Raw genomic sequence first — 20274 nt, forward strand, 5'->3', positions numbered from 1 at the left:
ATCATACTCCTTCCTTCTGGCCTGCAAAGTTTCTCCTGAAACATTTGGTGATAGCTTTATGGGCTTTCCCTTGTATGTAACTGTCTTCTTTACTCTTATTGCTTTTAAGTTTTTTCTTTATTAATTTTTGTGCCATTTTAATTACTATGGGTCTTGGTGTGGACATCTTTGGGTGGAATATCTTTTTGGGAAATCTATGTGCCTCCTGGATCTGGCACCTGTTTATTTCCTTAGAGTAGGGAAGCTTTCAGCTATTATTTCTTTAATTTTTTTTTTTTTGCCCTCTTTCCTCTCCCTTCTTTTTGGATTCCTATAATGTGAATGTTATTATGCTTGATGGAGTCACTGAGTTCCTTAGGACTATTTTCAATTTGCATATTTTTTTTCTCATTTTCTTATATTGATTACTTTCCACTACTCTGTCTTCCAGGTCCTTAATTAATGCCTGTGTTTCCTCTAGCCTGTTATTGATTTCCTCAAGTGTATTTTTTAAAATACTTTTTATTTATTTTTGAGTGGGGGGAGCAGAGAGAGAGGAAGACAGAATCTGAAGCAGGCTCTATGCTCTAAGCCATCAGCACAGAATTCGATGTGAGACTTGAACTCCCAAACTGAGATCATGACGTAAACTGAAGTTGGACACTTGACCAACTGAGCCACTGAGGTGCCCCTCCATCAAGTGTATTTTTAAATTCACTTCCTGTGTTCTTGATCCATGATGCTTTCTATTTTTGGTATGGATCTTATTGATCTCCTCAATTCTTTTACCAAGTCCAGTGAGTATATGATCATTACTTTATTTATTTATTTAGTTAGTTAGTTAGTTAGTTGTTTGTTTTTAATATGAAATTTATTGTCAGATTGGTTTCCATACGACACCCAGTGCTCATCTCAACAGGTGCCCTCCTCAATCCCCATCACCCACCCTCCCCTCCCTCCCACCCCCCATCGACCCTCAGTTTGTTCTCAGTTTTTAAGAGTCTCTTATGGTTGATCATTACTTTAAATTCTCTATTAGGCATATTACTTGCATGTGTTTTGCTTAGGTCTCTTGCTGTGGTTTGGATCTGATCTTCCATTTGTGATATAACCCTCCATCTCCTCATTTTGCCTAAGTCTTTGTGTCTGTTTCTGTGTGTTAAGAAACTCAGCTATTTCTCCTGCTCTTGACGGTAGTGGCTTTATGAAGAAGAGGTCCTGTAAAGCTTTGTAGTGCAGTGACTCCTGTTCTCCAGGGCCTGGCACTTCACAGAGTGTCTCTTATGTGTGTTGTGTGCATGCAGATGTTTGTTCTGAATGCTTTTTCCTTCATTCAAGTAGTCTACATAGGATCTCTCTGCCTGTTGTGTGCAGTATTTGGTCCCTAGGAAGGTAGGGCTCTTTTTGACAAGGTGCACAATGGTCTCCCTGCTAAGTGAAATCTGCCACTATCACTACTGCTTGAACTGAGGTCCTATAAAGTGAGTAAGTCAGAGATATGATGTTGGCAAGGTTTGCATTGGTCTTCTGGGGGCCAGGACTTGCAGCACCAGGACCAAGGGGAGAGGGACTGGGAGGTGTGGATTTGCTGAAGCATGGGAGGATAGCGCTTGCTCTGAGCAAGATGGGCTGTGAGTGTTGGTGCCATGCTGATTCCTGCAGGTGACTGTGTGTTTATGCTGAGGGAATGGGCAAGGGAAATGGAGCATGCCAGCTACTTTGTTCCTGAATGGGTCTCTTTGTGATCACTGCCTCTCCTGATACACGCTATGATGAATAAATCACTCTCACTTTTTCAAATTTCTGCTTCTAGGCTATAATATTGCAGGCTGCTTGACATGCTGTCCCTTTAAGGGTAAGTATTCAACTTCCTAATGCCCTGAGGACTCTCTCAGAGCTGAGCCCATTGCTTTTTTTTTTTTTTTTTTTTTTTTTTTTTTTTTTTAATTCTAGGCTTTAAGTCCTGCTGGTAGTAAGACCTCACAAAATTAGATTCTCTCCCTCTCTCTTTCTCTCCTTCTCTCTCTTTCTGTCTCATGCTGTCTGCAAATAATAAAGATTTGGTTTCTTCCTTGAAGTTTTGTATGCTATTAATTAAATGTTGTTGTTGTTGTTGTTGTTGTTGCTGTCTCATTGCTGAAGCTACGACTTCCAATACTATGTTAAATAACAGTAGTGAGATTGGTCATCTATCTCTTGTTCTTGATCATAGAGGAAAAAACTCTCAGTTTTTCCCAGTGAGGATAATATTATCCATGTATTTTTTATTTATGGCCTTTCTTATGTTGAAGTATGTTCCCCCTAAACTTATTTTATTGAGGATTTTTTTTTTGTCATGAATGGTTGTTGCACTTTGTCAAATGCTTTCTCTGCGTTTATTGAAATGATAATATGGCTCATATCCTTTCTTTGATTAATGTGTTGCATCACGTTGGTTGGTTTATGAATACTGAAACAGTCTTGCAACCCAGTGATAGACCTCACTAGATCATGGTGAAAGATTAATATGCTGTTGGAATCAGTTTGCTTTTATTTAAGTAAGATTTTTCGCATCCATACTCATCCGAGGTATTGGCTTGGAGTTCGTCTTCCTTTTATTGATGTTTTAATCTGCTTTTGGTATCACAGTACTAACGGTCTCAAAGAATGAATTTGGATATTTTCCTTCCATTTCTACTTTTTTAATAGTTTGAGAAGAATAGGTAGTAACTTTTTTTTTAAATGCTTGGTAGAGCTTTCCTGTGAAGTCATCTGGCCCTGGAGTTTTCTTTGTTGAATTTTGTTGTTGTTGTTGTTATTACTGATTCAGTCTTTTTGTTGGTTATGGGTCTGTTCAAGTTTTCTATCTCTTCCTCTTTCAGTTTTGGTAGCTTATGTTTCTAGGAATTTATCAATTTCTTCCAGATTGTCCAATGTGTTGCCATATAATTTTCAATAATATTTTCTTATAATTGTATTTCCGTGGTGTAAATTATGATCTATCCTCTCATGTGTCATTTTATTTATTTGGTCCTTTTTCTTTTCTTTTTGACAAGTTTGGCTAAGTAGTTATCAATTTTATTAATTTTCTGAAGAAGCCATCTCCTGGTTTTATTGATATGTTTTGTTTTTGTTTTGGTATCTATATCATTTATTTCTGCTCTAGTCATTATTTTCCCTTTTCTGCTGGCTGTAGGTTTCATTTGTTGCACTTTTTCTAGCTTCTATAGGTGTAAGGTTAGGTTGTTTATTTGAGATTTTTCTTGCTTCATAAGGTAGGCTTGTGTTGCTATACCCTTCCCTCTAGGAACACTTTGACTGCATCCCAAAGGTTTTGGACCCATATGTTTTCACTTTCATTTATTTCCATGTAGTTTTAAATTTCTTCCTTCAAATTTCTTCTGGTTGGCCCATTCGTTGTTTAGTGCCGTGTTGTTCAACCTCCATGTATTTGTCATTTCTCCATTTTTTTTCTTGCGGTTGACTTCAGGTTTTGTAAGATTGTGATCAGAAAATATGCATGGTATGATGTCTATTTTTTGTACTTGATGAGGCCTGATCTGTGACCTAGTATGTGATCTATTGTGGGGAATGTCCTGTGTGCACTTGAAAAGAATGTGTATCCTGTTTCTTTAGGATGAAATGTTCTGAATATGTCTGTTAAGTCCATCTGGTCCAGAGTGTCATTCAAAGCCATTGTTTCCTCATTGATTTTCTGCTTAGATGATCTGTCCATTGATGTAAGTGGAGTGTTAAAGGCCCCTAATATTATTGTATTATTATCAATGAGTTCCTTTATGTTTGTTGTTAACTGTTTTATATATTTGGGTGTGTCCACATTGGTGGCATAAGTATTAGCAATTGTTCAATCTCTCACTTGATTGTCCCCTTTTATTATGATATAATGCCCTTCTTCATCTCTTCTTACAGCCTTTGGTTCGAAATCTTGTTTGTCAGAGATAACTACTGCTACTCTGATTCTCTTGTGATGTCCATTTGCTTGATAAATGTTTCACCGTCCCCTCACCTTCAATTTACAGGTGTCTTTACATCTGAAATGAGTCTCTTGTAGCAGCACATAGATGGGTCTTTTGTTTTTGTTTTTGTTTTTGTTTTTGTTTGTTTTGTTTTTCAAATCCATTCTGACACCCTATGTCTCTCGTTTGGGTCATTTACTCCATTTAGTAATTATTGATAGATATGTGTTTAGTGTAACTTATTACATACTTTGTCATGTTTCTGGAGATTTTATCTGTTCCTTTCTTGTCTTTATATTAATTTTATTCTTTCCTTCCCACTTAAAGGGCTGGTTTAATGGTCACAACCTCCTTTAGTTTTTGTTTGCATCACTGTGCCTTGTATAGACTGTGCACTTCGTGACTTTGGCAGCGTGGCTGCTGTACAGTGGGCGTCCTAAGGCTCTCTGTGCTAGGGATGCCCTGGTTTGATTAGTGGGTTGGAAGTGGGCATGGGCTGGATTTTTCCTGGTGTCCTCAGTGCAGAGAATGCCCTTTCTGAAAACTGAAGATGAAGTGAGTACTAGCTGAGGGTCCTGGATCTCTGTGCACAGAGGGCACCCTCACAGAACATCCAGAGCTAAAGTGGTGCAAACAAGGGATACTGGGGTGTTCCCTACAGGTAGCACTCTGAGGAAGACGCTGCAGCAAAGGCAGACACAGATCAGAGTGTCCAGATTGTCCAGAGTGGAGCATTCCACTCCCGGGTCACTCTGGCAGGAAGGCTGGAGCACAAGTGAGCCTAAGGCAGGGGTTTTCGGATTGTTCCATACAGTGGGCATTGTAGTAGGGCAGCTGGATCTGACATGGTATAGGTTGGGAAAGATCCAGGGTACTCTGTACTTTTGTCATCTGGATGATACAGCTGGAGCTGTAGTGTTTGTATTACTCTGAGGACACTTGGTGGGATGGCTGGGCTGGTGTCCACCAGGGTCTTGGGGCTCACTGAGGATTTAGGACAGCTAATGCATCAAGACCCTGCCCCCATCTGACCTGTGCTGTCAACGTGGAGGGGAATGTAAATGGTGGCCCTTCCCAGTTTCTCCATCTCACAGAGAGTTCCAGCAGCTCCCCTGCCATTTGATGGATTTCTAGGGCTGGATCTTTTATATTCCAGTCACTCTTTCAAAGTGTGGCTTTTTGATCTATTCCCTGGGAAGTCTGGGCCTCGTATGTGCCAGAAGCCTGGGGTTTGCTGAGGTGGTAGGCCGCTATAAGCACTGGAACCTGCTCCTGCTATGCTCTCATGGTGGAGGGAAAAGGTAAAATATGTCACTCACTGGATCCTCTGACCCAGAGCAAGCCTCAGAGGCTGTTTGATAGGGATCTAGGGCTGGTTCCTTGTCATTCTCTTTATTTTATTTTATTTGGGGGGGGGGGCAAAAGTGAGCAAAAGTCAGAGAGAGAGAATCCCAGGAGGGGCAGAGGTGGAGAGAGAAAGAGAAAGAGAGAGAAGCAGGGCTTACCAGAGGGAATGAGTGTGCAGAACCGTGTTCAGCACGGAGAAGGGTCCCTAGGTGTTACCATCACCGGTCCCCATGAACTGCTGTGGGGCCTTGCTGAGCACGCCTGCCACCTCACCCCACTCCAGAGGTAGCCCCTGGCCTCCATGTCCCTGTGTGTCTGTGTCTAAGCAGTACTTTTAGCTTTGTTCACATTGGAAATTAACCCGTTTTTACCAAAGAATTGTCTTCAACTTATGGAGCTAGTGGAAAATAAAGCAAGAATTCTTATGTTTATGATGCCAAAGGAATCAATGAAAGAGAGTAGAATTCACTGCATTATCATTTTAGTAACTCAAACTATTAAAATAGAGAAAATACATCTTTAATTTGGAATCACTATTTCTGGATCTGTTAATTAAATGCACAGTTTTTCTTTGTATAGTATTTGAAAACAATAAAAAGTTCTGTAATTTGGGTAAAAAACAATAAAGTATATTTATTATATATATATATATATATATACATACACACACACACAGATTCTTTTGAGGTATTTCTTAGGAAATATAACTCAATAGTATATACAGAATCAGTCATAGCCTTAGCATTTGTCAAAAGATATCTCAGGGTTAAGTATCAAAATATGGTTTAAGTATATGTAGCATGAATTGGTACAAGTTGTGATAAAAATATAATTATTAGTGATATCTATGTGTTCAATAATAAATAGATACAATCATACTATTTTTTTCTACACTTTTCTTAAATCAAGTGCATTTAAGTTATACAAAATAAGAGAAAATGGTGCCTGACTGGCTTAGCCAGTGGAGCACATGACTCGATATCAAAGTTGTGAGTTCAAGCCCCACGTTAGACATGGAGCTTACTTCAAATATTTATATATAATAATAAGAATTCCTGCATAAATCTTTAAAACTCATATCAGTGTCAGTCTCTCACAGTAGATGTGACCTTCATTTATAGCTCAGCGATATGGCATTCAGTAGAAACACACTGAGTCACTGGGAAAATAAAAATGTCCTCTAGACATTAAAACACAGGCATACATCACAAGAAGTTTAGTGTCAGAGTCTAAGCAAAGCTGGAACTATCACAACTCTTCACTTCAAGTTATATTGTTGCAAAGCTATAGCAACCAGACCAGTATGGTACTGGAAGAAAAATAGACACAGAGCAATGGATCAGAATAAAAAAAAAAAAAAAACTCAGAGAAATAAACCCAGAATTTTATGATCAATTCATCTTCAACAAAAGTGGAAAGAATATGCAATGGGAGAAAGAAAGTCCCTTCAACAAATGGGGGCTAGAGAGCAACTTGTAAAAGAATGAACCTGGGCCACTATCCTACATAACTCACAAAAAAATAAATTCAAACTGAATTAGAGACAGAAATGTGAGACAAGAAACTTTAAAAATCCCAGAAGAGAATACCTCTTTTTAATACCTCTTTGGCATTAACCACAACAACTTGTTTCTAGATATGTATCCTGAGGCAAAGGAAACAAAGGCAAAAATCAATTAGAACTGCATCAAATAAAAAGCTGCAAAGCTAAGGAAACCAACAAAACTCAGAGGCAACCTCTAGAATAGAAGACATTTGCAAATTACATATTCAGAATAACTGCAAATATTGCCTAAGTGATCATCAAAATAAGCAGTTATCTTTTTTCAGTTTTTATTTAAATTCCAATTAGCTAATGTAGTGTGTAATTTTTGTCTCAGTTGTACAATATAGTGATTCAACACTTCCATACAACACCTGGTGCTCATCACAAGTGCATCAGCTATTTAACTATTCCCCACCTACTTTCCCTCTGGTAAACATCAGCTTTTTTTTTTCTTTTTTTTTTTTTATTGAACATGATCCAAAATTAAATGTGAAGCCAACAGCATTGAATGAGAAGGAGAATAATACTGTCATATTTTTATCTGTATACATACAAAAATAAGTACGAAAATAAGTTCAGATTGTAAAATAAGCTTTTTTAAGAGTGTAAAGCATGTCCTAGAAAAACTGGGGAAGACAACAATCTTGAACTATAGAGCAAAACCAATAACTAGTGTTTATGGAATTCTTTAAGGCATCCAGCAAATTTTATATATTTTTCTTATTTCATTAATTTTTATATTATCTGTCGGTTTGATAAGAATAATTTTAATTTCCTCCATTCTATAAGAGAGGGACTGTAGGAAAGGATGAGTATGAGATCTAAGATAATAGAAAGAAACTAAGAGCTGACTCACCAGATCTTCAAGCTACATTGACTGATAAAGATTTTTATCTGTCAATGGAAACGTGTAAAATGTGGGAAAAGATACCACTTTCTTAAAATTGTATATTCTAATGCTTGATTACAAAAATCAGAATCAGGTAAACATGACACTGACAAAGAAAACTTATAAATATCCAATAACTAGCCCTAAATAAATAAAGACCTGTATGCTATATACAAGGAACCTAGAATACTCATCTTAATGAAGTTCAGTGTATTACAGGAACATAAAAACAAAATCTAAATAAAATTAAGCAAACAATACATGAAAAAATAAGCAGTTCACCAAGAAAATAGAAAATATCAAGAAAATTAAGCAGAGAAAAACATAGATTTGAAGACAAAGTGACTAAGCTGCAGAACTCCATTAGAAAATAATCTTCAATCATAGTCAAGCAGTCTTGAAAGATAAAAACAAACCTGGAAGTATCACAATTTTAGAGTTCCAGTTAAACTACAAAGCCATAGCAATCAAAAGAGTATGTTACGTGCACAAAAATAGACACAGAGATCAATGGAACAGAAAAGAAAACCCAGAAATAAAACACAATTATACGATCAATTTTCAACAAAAGTAGAAAGAATAGGCAATATGAAAAATACAGTCCTATCAACAAATAGTGGTAACAAAGTTGCATATCAAATTTCAAGAGAATGAAACTGCATCACTTTATTACACAAAGATAACTTCAAAAAGGATTAAACACCTAAATGTGATACAAGAAATCACTAAAATCCTAGAAAGCACAGGCGGTAACCTCTTTGACATTGGCCATAGAAACCTCTTACTCCATATGTCTTCAGTGACAAGGGAAACAAAAGCAAAAATAAACTGTTGGGACTTTATAGAGATAAAAAGCTTATACAGAGTGATGGAAACAATCAAGAAAACTAAAAAGCAACATTTTGAATGGGAGATGGTATTTGCAAATGACATATCTGATAAAAGTGTTAGTATCAAAAATCTATAAAAACTTATCAAATTCAACACACAGAAAACACATAATCTAGTTAGGAAATGGGAAGATATGACTAGACCCTTATCCAAAGAAAAAATCCAGATGACTAACAGACACATTAAAAGATGTTCAACATCACACATCATCAGGGAAATACAAACCAAAACTACAATGAGATGTCATCTCACACCTGTCAGATTGGCTAAAATTAGCAACACAGAAAAAAAAAAACCCCAGATATTGTCGAGGATGTGGTGAAAGAGGAACAAACCCTCATGTACAGTTGAGAGGAATGAAAACTGGGGCAGCCAATTGGAGGCTCCTCAAAAAGTTAAAAATAGAACTACTCTATGATCCAGCAATTGCAGTATCAATATTTACCCAAAGGACACAAAAATACTGATGTTATGGGATACATGCATCTCAATGTTTATAGCAGCATTATCAATAATACCAAAATTACAGAAAAAGCCCAAATAGCCATCAACGGAAGAATATATAAAGAAAATGTGTTATGTATGTGCATATATAAATATATGTATATATATGTGTATATATATATGTATATATATATATACATATATATGTATATATGTGTATATATATATTTATATATATACACATATATATGTATATATATGTGTATATATATATGTATATATATGTGTATATATATGTATATATATACACATATATATACATATATATATATATTGCAATGGAATGTCGCTCAGCCATAAAAAGGAATGAAATCTTGCTGATTGCAACCACGTGGATAGAGCTAGAGAGTATTATGTTATGCAAAACAAGTCAGTTCAAAAAAGACAAATACCATATGATTTCACTCATATGTGGACTTTAAGAAACAAAACACATGTACATAAGGGAAATAAAAGATGGGCAAACCAGGAAATCAACTCTTAATTATAGAGAACGAACACTGAGGGTTACTGGAGAGGAGGTGGGGGGGGGATGATTTAAATAGTGATGGGTGTGCTTGGGTGTCTCAGTTAGTTGAGAATCTGACTCTTGATTTCATCTCAGGTCATGATCCCAGGGTTGTGAGACGGAGACCTATGTTGGTCTCAGTGCTGAGCATGGATCCTGCTTAAGATTCTCTCTCTCTCTCTCTCTCTCTCTCTCTCTCTACATATATATATATATATATAAACGTGATGGATTAAGGAGGGCACTTGTAATGATGAGCACAGGGTGTTGTATGTAACTGGCAAATAACTGAATTCTGTACCTGAAACTATTATACTGTATATTACCTAAAGGTATTTATTTATTTATTTATTTATTTATTTATTTATTTATTTATTTTTATCATTTGGTTATAATTTGTTTTCATTAGGAGCCAAAGGTTTTAACATTTATTTATTTTTTTGGGACAGAGAGAGACAGAGCATGAACGGGAGAGGTGCAGAGAGAGAGGGAGACACAGAATCAGAAACAGGCTCCAGGCTCTGAGCCATCAGCCCAGCGCCCGACGCGGGGCTCGAACTCACAGACCGCGAGATCGTGACCTGGCTGAAGTCAGACGCTTAACCGACTGCGCCACCCAGGCGCCCCGGTATTTAAATAAAAACTTTAAAATAGGTGATGGACCATTCACAAAAATAAACTCAAAATGGATAAAGGACCTGAATGTGAGACAGGAAACCATCAAAACCCTAGAGGAGAAAGCAGGAAAAGACCTCTCTGACCTCAGCCGTAGCAATCTCTTACTTGACACATACCCAAAGGCAAGGGAATTAAAAGCAAAAATTAACTATTGGGACCTCATGATGATAAAAAGCTTCTGCACAACAAAGGAAAACAATCAACAAAACTAAAAGGCAACCAACGGAATGGGAAAAGATATTTGCAAATGACATATCGGACAAAGGGCTAGTATCCAAAATCTATAAAGAGCTCACCAAACTCCACACCCGAGAAACAAATAAACCAGTGAAGAAATGGGCAGCAAACATGAATAGACGCTTCTCTAAAGAAGACATCCAGATGGCCAACAGGCACATGAAAAGATGCTCAACGTCGCTCCTCATCAGGGAAATACAAATCAAAACCACACTCAGATATCACCTCACGCCAGTCAGAGTGGCCAAAATTAACAAATCAGGAGACTATAGATGCTGGAGAGGATGTGGAGAAATGGGAACCCTCCTGCACTGTTGGTGGGAATGCAAATTGGTGCAGCCGCTCTGGAAACCAGTGTGGAGTTCCTCAAAAAATTAAAAACAGACCTACCCTATGAGCCAGCAGTAGCACTGCTAGGAATTTACCCAAGGGATACAGGAGTACTGATGCATAGGGGCACTTGTCCCCCAATGTTTATAGCAGCACTCTCAACAATAGCCAAATTGTGGAAAGAACCTTAAATGTCCATCAACTGGTGAATGGATAAAGAAATTGTGGTTTATATACACAATGGAGTACTACGTGGCAGTGAGAAAGAATGAAATATGGCCCTTTGTAGCAACGTGGATGGAACTGGAGAGTGTGATGCTAAGTGAAATAAGCCATACAGAGAAAGACAGATACCATATGGTTTCACTCTTATGTGGATCCTGAGAAACTTAACAGAAACCCATGGGGGAGGGGAAGGAAAAAAAAAAAAGAGGTTAGAGTGGGAGAGAGCCAAAGCATAAGAGACTGTTAAAAACTGAGAACAAACTCTGGGTTGATGGGGGGTGGGAGGGAGGGGAGGGTGGGTGATGGGTATTGAGGAGGGCACCTTTTGGGATGAGCACTGGGTATTGTATGGAAACCAATTTGACAATAAATTTCATATATCAAAAAATAAATAAATAAAATATTTCACAGAGGAAAAAAATACAATAAAAAAATAAAATAAAATAGGTGATGGATATTACAGAAGTCACTTGTGATGAGCACGAGGTGTTGTATTGAAATCTTGAATCAGTATATTGTACACCTGAAACTAATATTAGTTAATTAATTAAAATTCAAAAATGCACAAAAAAGAAAAAGTACTCCAGATAATGTTGACTTTTATTATGAATTTGTAGCACAATTTGTCCTATATGGGTTTTTACCAGCCATCTGTGTATTTTTATTTTATTTTATTTCACTTTGAAAGTCTTTGCACCATAAACAAAAATAAATTCACATTGGATTAAAACCTAATGTGAGAACTGAAACCATAAAAATGCTTAAAGGGAGCACAGAAAGTAATGTCTTTGTCATCACCCATAGCAATATTTTACTAGATATTTCTCCTGAGACAGAGGAAACAAAAGGAGAACTAAATTATTGGGACTTTATCAAAATAAAAACTTCTATACAGTGAAGGAAAATATGAATAAAACGTAAAGGCAACCTACAGAATTGAAGAAGATATTTAAAAATGACAAATTTAAAAAAAAGGATTAGTATCCAAAATATATGAAGAATTTATACAACTCAACTCCTCAAACAAAATAAGCCAATTAAAAACTCTTGATTTTGGTTGAGGTCATGATCTCATAGTACATGTAATCAAGACCCACACTGGGCTCTGCACTGACAGCAAGTAGCCTGGCTGAGATTCTCTTTCCCTCTCTCTCTACACCCACTCTAAAAATAAATAAACACTTAAAAAAAAAGAAAAGAAAAGAAAACAGAAGACACGAACAGACATTTATCCAAATAAGACACACAAATGGCCAAGGCACACACGAAAAGATCTGCATCATCACTTACCATCTTGGAAAGGAAATCAAAACTACAATAAGATATCAACTCCCACCCATCAGAATGGCTAAAATCAAAAACACAAGAAGCAACAGGTGTTGGTGAAGATGTGGATAAAAAGGAACACTTGTGCATTGTTGGAATGCAAACTGGTGCAGCTACTCTGAATAACAATATGGAGCTTCCTCAAAAAGTTAAAAATAAACTGTCCTACAATGCAGCAAATGCACTACTGAATATTTACACCCAAAATACAAAAATACTCTTTCAAAGGGATACATGCATCACTATGTTTACAGCATCTTTATTTACAACAACCAAATTACAGAAGCAGCCCAAGTGTCCACGGATAGATGGATAAAGAAGATGTGGCATATATAGATACAATGGAATATTATTAAGTCACAAAATGGAATGAAACCTTGCCATTTGCATGTGCATGGATGGAGCTAAAAAGTAAAATACTAAGTGATATAAATCAGTCAGAGAAAGACTAATATATGGTTTCACTCATGTGTAGAATGTAAGATTTGTTAAGAGATTAACAAAATAAATGAACAAAGGATAAAAGAGAGAGAGAGAGAGAGACAAACCAAGAAACAGACTATTGACTATAGAGAACAAACTGTTGGTTACCAGAAGGGAGGTGAGTGGGGGGATAGTTGAAATAGGTGATGGGTGTTAAGGAGTATACTTGTCATGATGAGCACTGGATGATGTATGGAATTGTTGAATGATTATATTGTATATCTGAAACTAATTGCACACTGTATGTTAACTATACTGGAATTAACATAATGCAATAAAAGATGGAAAAAGAAGAAAATAAAGAGAAAGACAGATATACATATAAAGATACCTTGTGTTCAGAGACCCAAAGAATTAATATTTTTGTAAATGTCTATACCACTAAAAGCAATCTACAGATTCATTGCAATCCTTATCAAAATTCCAATGGCATTACACAGAAGCAGAAAGAAGCTATTTTATTTTTGGTCTGAAACCACAAAAGATCCTGAAACCTAAACAAAATTGAGAAAAAGAACAAAGCAGGATGCGTCACTCTTCTTGATTACAAATTCTATTACAAAGCTATGGTATTCAAAGCAGTATGGTACCAATTTACAAAAGTTTATCATAGCAGACATATAAACCATATGGATTCGAATTGTGAGCCTAGAAATAAACCCACACATATAGAACAACTAATTTCTGACAAGTGAGTCAAAAATACCCAATGGGGAATGGACAGTCTACTTATTACAGATGATGGTTGTGTTAACTAACATTATGGTCACAATTATCTCACAGTATATGAATATCAAATCATAATACATACCTTAAACCGACACAATGTAATATGTCAATTATATATCAGTTTTCTGGGAAAATATTATTGTGAATTTTGTGTCTCTATTTCTCAAGAAAATTATTCCTAAAAGTATATGTTCAGTCCGCAATCCATTATAAACTGAACTTTTAAAATCATTTTCCCATTGAATTTGCTATCACTAGTAGCTTTTTTTTTTTTAATTTGTCCTTTGGGTTTTCAAAACTAATTAATGTAGTAATTTTAAAAGGATTCCTTCTGAGAAGTATTTTCTCCCTCAAGAATAATTTCAGCTGTTAATAGACTATTTTCCTTTATAAGTTTGCTCTTTACCAAAATAACAAGAGATGCTGTGAGAGATTAAGAAAGAATAGAAGAAAGTAAAAGAATATGGAGAGACAGAGTAGCAGAAGACAGGAAGTAGAAGGGAATACAAAGTAAAAGAAAAATGAAGTGGGGGAATAAATGACTAGATTAGAATAAACGGGAAGTTAACAAACTATTGTATCATAACAAATATTGCAATGGGAAGAGTATGATCTTGTCGGTAGTTTTACCGCCTTTTCCATTACAAAATTTTTTCATGATAAACATTTGTGCTTTTCTGTTCAGATGAATTCTCTTTGTAAATTAATTTAGGTGAGTTTCTTGCATTGGTGTTTATTTGTAAGTATCTATGCATCTAAGAGTTATTAAGATAAAGCTTGTGACTATAAAATACAAGAAAAATATATTGGCTTTAATATGATGACAAATGGATATTCTGAATGAAAAAATAAGGAAGTAAATTCCAAATTTAGCATTTCTTTTTGGACAGTAACACATGAAGAAACCATATCAGCCTATGTGGAATTCTGGTGGTCTCTCTTTGGCATAAATGGAGTGGGAGTTTACAGTTGGAAAAAAATTTATTTTAATATACACTGCACGTCCTCTCTGTCATGCAAATAAAATACTGACGGGTCCATATTCACCCAAATAGAAAATCAAAATACATATTATATAGGTGTCTATCCGGGATAGATAGAAAATCAATTTAAAGAGATATATTATCTGAGTAGCTTTCTCACTGGGAACACATGATTTCAATTACCTACAACCAAAGCAATGCTGTGTTTGTTTTTAGATACAGGTAAGTAAGTGTTCAGAGTAGAGATGAAAACACAGTAAATACATATACATACAAGTGCGTGCTTGTGCACACATACACACACACCCATCAGGGGAGATACGTCTCTACCCTGAGAAAAGTCAGGATACTTTGATGAATACAGCACTTGATTTTCTTACATCATTTTCTTCTTCCAGTTTCTGACTCATATTTAGTCTCTTTTCCCAAATTCTTATATTAGGTTCTCCATCTTCCTTTCTTATTCCCAATGAGATTTTTCTTCCTATTTCTCAATTAAAAATAATTTAAGGTTTTCAAAAGTCATAAATATGGTGTTTAAAATGAAGCCAATTGAATTAATTGCTCACAATTTTATCATACTTTTACTCATTTCAGTGTTTATAAATGGAATTATCTGAGAATCCCAGCTACAGCTGAAATTTACCCAAAATGTGAGTTTCTGGGAAAGTTTGAAAGGCATGAAATCAATGGACTTAATTTTGAATCATGTTTACATAGTTTCTACTTTTAAAATACTTTAGTAGATGAGCTACATGATTACTTACTACTGCATAATACAGTTCAATATGTGTTTCTTAGCAAACTGAAAGTGTGTAGGCAATTTTTTTAATGGGAAATCCTCACATTTTTTTCTACTTTCATTTTTATTATCACTTAACTATCCCATATCCGAATATTCTTTTCCAACTTTAGAGCTTAAGTGACCTTTTATTAATTACTGTTCATGTCACTTTTCTTCTAAAATAAAATCTTTTATGAAGCCTATTTAGTTCATATCAATTTATCCGTTAACTGAGTAACTGATTACTTATCCTCAACTAGTTGTGTTTTTTTTTTTACATTTATTTATTTTTGAGAGACAGAGCACAAGTGGGGGAGGGGCAGAGAGAAAAGGAGACACAGAATCCAAAGCAGGCTCCAGGCTCCGAGCTGACAGCACAGAGCCTGATGTGGGGTTCAAACTCACAGACCGTGAGATCATGACCTGAGCCGAAGTTGGATGCTCAGTGACTGAGCCACCCAGGCGCCCCCCTCAACTAGTTTTTGAATATGATGCTGGGTGTTGTTTAAAATTATGTGAGTTGAGAAAAAAAAATTATGTTAGGACAATCTCACAATCTAGAGAGACTGACTTTCAATTAATATGCATTATAAATATTACATGTGTGGAATTATTTGAAGAAGAGATAAGACAAAAGTAGAGAAGGCTTATGGAGAAAAATCTGGACTAAAATAGCTGAGAATGAAAAATTTAAATAATCTAGATGGTGGACTGAGATTTTAAGAGAGAAATACGTACAGAGGTAAAAGTGTATGGTAGATGGACTTCATGTTTGAGAAACTGAAAAGTGTTTACTTTGACTATAGTAGAAGGTCTCAGCAGAAGTGTAGGACAAGATGATATAGAAATTTGATATGAATCCAAATCATAAAATGATTTTATGTACTTTTTCAATAATTTGGCTTTGATTCTGAGGGAACCAGTAGCCATAAAAACTTGTCAGGAATAACATAATCATGCTTGTTATTAATGCCACTATTTAGTAAATATAAGATTGTAATTAGTTGGGAACTTAAATCAAGAAAAAGGTAATTGAAATATTTCTTCATAGAATTATAGCTTTTAGACAGTATACTCTTAGTAATAACACAAATATGGGGATAATTTTACCAAATGATAAAATTTAGAATTAGCAATTTAATAGATTTTTACAAGTGGAGATAAGGAAAGGAAAATATCTGTGATGAGTGGCAGAAGGCTTTATTTGGAAACCTGTGCTGATGATATTGAAAATACATCAAGGGTTCATAATAGCCAAAAGCTGGAAGCAACACAATGACCATGGACATGGGAATGGATAGACAATGTGGCTATTTCCATACACTTAACACTATACAACAATTAAAAAATAATAATATATTGAGTCACATCAACGAATATCAAAAGCTTCCTTTATGTCCCATTAGCTAAAGCAAATGAGCACATACTAAAGTACACATATTTCATTTCTGTGAACTTTGAAAACAGGCCGAGCTCATATATGGCAGTAGAAATAAGAATAATAGTTACCTTTGAAGGATATTGGTTGAAAATTGCATGAAAGATATAAAATGTGCAAAAATGTGAGAGTTATTACCTTATTTTCAAAATCAGATTGCAACAATATATAAAGATGCATGGGGTAATATCTGGTGAACTTTAGGTAATGAAGTTGAATTGTAAGTATATGTAGGACATGTACCTAAATTTAGAATATGCAATGATGGATAAATTAATTATCAGTGTATTGGCCTTGAAAAATGGATTTGAAATTCATCAATATCAATAACTTTTGATGCCATAGTAGAAAATGGAATAATTCAGGAAGCATACATGTGCCATGAAGACAAGTAAAACTAACATAGACCCATTATAAATAACATAATGTAACAGGGTCAGGCTGTGTTATTGTAAATGTGTGTCTTGTTTACCATCACAGTTTAAGCAGATATTCAACTTAATGTAATAATTTCTATAAAATGTTTTCTATATTTTAAAATAGTGCTTTTTCCCCATTGTGTAAACACCTGTGAAAAAATAAATAATTTAGATTAGAATATTATTTAAAGAAGTGTGATACAGTTACACATTTTTCTTTTTTAAAAAATTTTTTAATGTTTTTATTTATTTTTGAGGCAGAAAGAGGGCAGAAAGAGAGGGAGACACAGAATCCGAAGAAAGTTCCAGGCTCTGAGCTGACAGCACAAAGCCCGATGTGGGGCTTGAACTCACAAACTGCGAGATCATGACCTGAGCTGAAGTAGGACGCTTAACCGACTGAGCCACCCAGGCGCCCCAGTTACACATTTTTCTTATAGAGCTTTCGGAGTTCCTGTCTCTCTATCTTCCTTGTTTCCAAGGCTGAATAATATTCCATTACATACATATAATGAGAAAGAAAGAAATTATGTCATTTGCAGCCACAATTTTGTTTGACGAGAACTATGAAAATATTTTTTATCACAGTATTATGTATCTGTATGGAAATAGAAGTAATTCAAATATATATATTCAATATATATTTAATACCTAGTATATATTATATGATATATATCCAATTATGTATATCCACATCTATGTATCCATATTCATATATTTATATCGTGTGTGTGTGTGTGTGTGTGCATGTGTTTTGGATCATGATCTCACATCTTTGTCCATTCATCTAAGTAAAATAAGTCAGATAAAGAAAGACAAATACTGTATGTTATTACTTATATGTGGTACTGAACAAAGCAAAAAATGTAGAAATAGGGTAGAATTATGATTATCAGGGGGTCATGGAGAAAATAGGAATGTGTTGTCAAAATACACACAGTTCTAGCTAGAACATGAATAAGTGAATAAGTTCTGGGGGTCTAATGCACAGCAGTGTGATTATAGTTAACCATACTGTATTATGTTATTAAATTTGCTAAGGTAGTGAGCCTTAATGTTCCTACTACAAATAAGAAATAGGAGTTATATGAAGTGATGGAGGTGTTAGCTAATGTGATGGTGGTATTATTTTGCAATATATAAATGTATCAAATCAACACATTGAACATCTTAAACTTACACATGTTAAATACTAATTGTATCTCAATAAAGCTGGAAAAAACAAAAATAAACTCTTTTCCTTTGATAATTCTTAGCTCTACTAAAATTATCCTAACTTTTATCTTCTTTTAAAATATTTTCCCTGCTGTTGTTTTTATAAATTTAATTTCTTTGTCATTCTGAATTGATTTTCAGGTACACTTGTAAGGTGAGGAAATAAGTTCTTGAAAAGTCTGTTCTTTTTTCACTGATTTGTACTTATGTGTTTACCATAATTTTTATAGAATGTTAATACCTGCTTTTAGCCAAGAGTGTTATGCTTTAACTATATTTCAATCAAAATAACATTGTTAATATTTTAAAACTTTTTTATATCTAGTAAATTTATACTTTGTTTTTAAAAACTGTTTCTCTAAACATTATTAATTTTCCTCACATATTTCTTTATTTCAACTTTGAAAAATAATAATCACTTTCCAAAGATCCTGTGTAATTGAAAATAACAATTTCATTTTTGATATAATTTGCTTAGTAGAAGTTCATATATATATATCTATATAAATTACTTATAATAATATATAGTCTTCATTCATTTACTTCTTTTACATCTGTTTCTTAATAAAATTTTGATATCATCCATGTACAGTTTGGTAAAGATTGAGATAGGACAATTGTGTAGTGATGATTCTACATAAATATGGAAGTTAAGCTAATGGGATTTGCCAAATTATATATAAAAGAGAAATAGAAAAGGTGGCTAACACAAACATAGGAAAAAGGACAGAGAAGGAGTGAATGGTACTGCTTAGGTATCAGAGACACAAGACACAGACAGGTCTTAAAGTGCTCATAGTTTCAAAATTAGAAATTTATTCATGAAGAGTTTAAAAAGTAAAGTATTTAAAAATCACTTTTGTTTTCTTTGCTCACTTGTTTTGTTTCTTAATTTCCACATATCAGTGAAATCATATGGTATTTGTCTTTCTCTGACTGACTTATTCCACTTAACATAATACTCTCTAACTCCATCCGTGTTGCTGCCAATGGCAAGATTTCATTCTTTTTCATGGCTGAATAGCATTCCGTTATATAGATAGATGATCGAGAGATAGATAGATAGATAGATAGATAGATATAGATATAGTATGTGTTGGATGGTAGTTGGAAATTGTGGTGTATATATAAGATACAGATATAGATATTGTATGTGGTAGATGGCAGATGCATATATTTATATATACACCACATCTTCCAACTACCATCTACCACATACAATATCTATATCTATGTCTATATCTGTATCTATATCTATATATCTATACTTATATCTATACCTATAGATATATGGATATAGATATAGATACAGATATAGACATAGATATAGATATAGATGGTATAGATGATATAGATATAGATACAGATATAGATGGTATAGATATAGATATATACACCACATCTTCTTTATCCAGTTATCAGTTGATGGACACTTGAGATGTTTCCATAATTTGACTACTGTAAATAATGCTGGTATAGACTTTGGGGTGCATGTATCTCTTTGAACTTAAATGTAAATGTCTTTCCAGCGTAAGTTCTGAGCGGTGGACAACATCATGGACCATTTCATAGATGGAGCTTTTCAAGGAATGACTAACAGTTGTGTATGTAAGTAAAGCCCTTCCCAAAGTGTCCCAGAATGAAGGCATCTGCCATGGCAATGGAAGAGGAACACATTTTAAAACGTGAATTTAAGGAAACCAATCCAAATGTTATCATTGTATAATTTTCTCTGGAACAAAATATGTAATTGGTCTAATGATAACTATCCTTAGTATAAAACTGCTTTTAGGAACAACTATGAAAG

Source organism: Leopardus geoffroyi, chromosome A1 (assembly GCF_018350155.1).
Source record: "Leopardus geoffroyi isolate Oge1 chromosome A1, O.geoffroyi_Oge1_pat1.0, whole genome shotgun sequence".
NCBI lineage: Eukaryota > Metazoa > Chordata > Mammalia > Carnivora > Felidae > Leopardus > Leopardus geoffroyi.